This window comes from Trypanosoma equiperdum (assembly GCF_001457755.1).
Source record: "Trypanosoma equiperdum strain OVI genome assembly, contig: ctg_554, whole genome shotgun sequence".
In the NCBI taxonomy this organism is placed as follows: Eukaryota; Euglenozoa; class Kinetoplastea; order Trypanosomatida; family Trypanosomatidae; genus Trypanosoma; species Trypanosoma equiperdum.
The window spans coordinates 963-1913 of record NW_027124481.1 but is presented as its reverse complement, the minus strand read 5'-3'; positions in this window follow the sequence as shown (position 1 = coordinate 1913).

The window sequence follows — 951 nt, the reverse complement described above, 5'->3', positions numbered from 1 at the left end:
ATTATCGATACACCCATTTTACTCAAGTGAAATAGATAGTAACGCAGAAATAATAGTAGAACAAGCTGTGGAAGCTGTTAAAAAATCACCGATGATGGCAGTATCATGGAACTTCCCGATAGGCGGGACAGGCAACATAGAAACTATTAAACTTCTCACTATATTTGAATAACACAGCGAGACTATCTACTGAAAGTACCATGTAAATGTATAAAGAGGCACTCTATATTCAACGACTGTGCCGTATGTGTCTGAAGTTACCTTCTAGAAAAAAATTAATATGTGGTGGAATATGAGGTGTCATTACTTAGTGTACACCCTTAAACAGTTACATCATATCAATAAAAAGTCATTACTTACATTTTTAAACACTTTTTACCCTACTAGACATCTTGGTTACCCCCACTGACTTATTTCCTTAATGTTTTATGTGATCCTCTAAGCCATAATAAGCTCATCTTAGTATGACAATAAAGTCTTATGAAGTATATAGAAAGTATTTATCCAATAATAGGTTGTCTACCGTTTATTATTATGACTTTTAATATACTCGTGTCGTTATACAGCTTGTTTGGTGAAGGCGAATACGTTTCATTTGAAATTGTAGAAAATGAGTATATGAGATTTGTCTCCACTGATGTGAGGAGTATTTGGAAAACTGAAGATTATTTGGTTGTAGCTGGAATACTCAATAGATAATGATGAAAGATTTAGAAGGAGAATCTTACAGAGGGAAACGTGTTGGAGTTATTCTGAAGTGGCAAAGAAGTCAAATAATTTTACTGGCAAGTTACTTATAGTATATGCCATTTCCCCTCATACAAATAATAATTTTGAGCTTAGAGAAAGTGTTGGAAAAAAGGATATATAAATCAGGATACTATTATTTTACCTGTTTGCGATGTGAACCCTACAATGAATAAAAAAATAGGAGATGCTGGTAATTGGGGC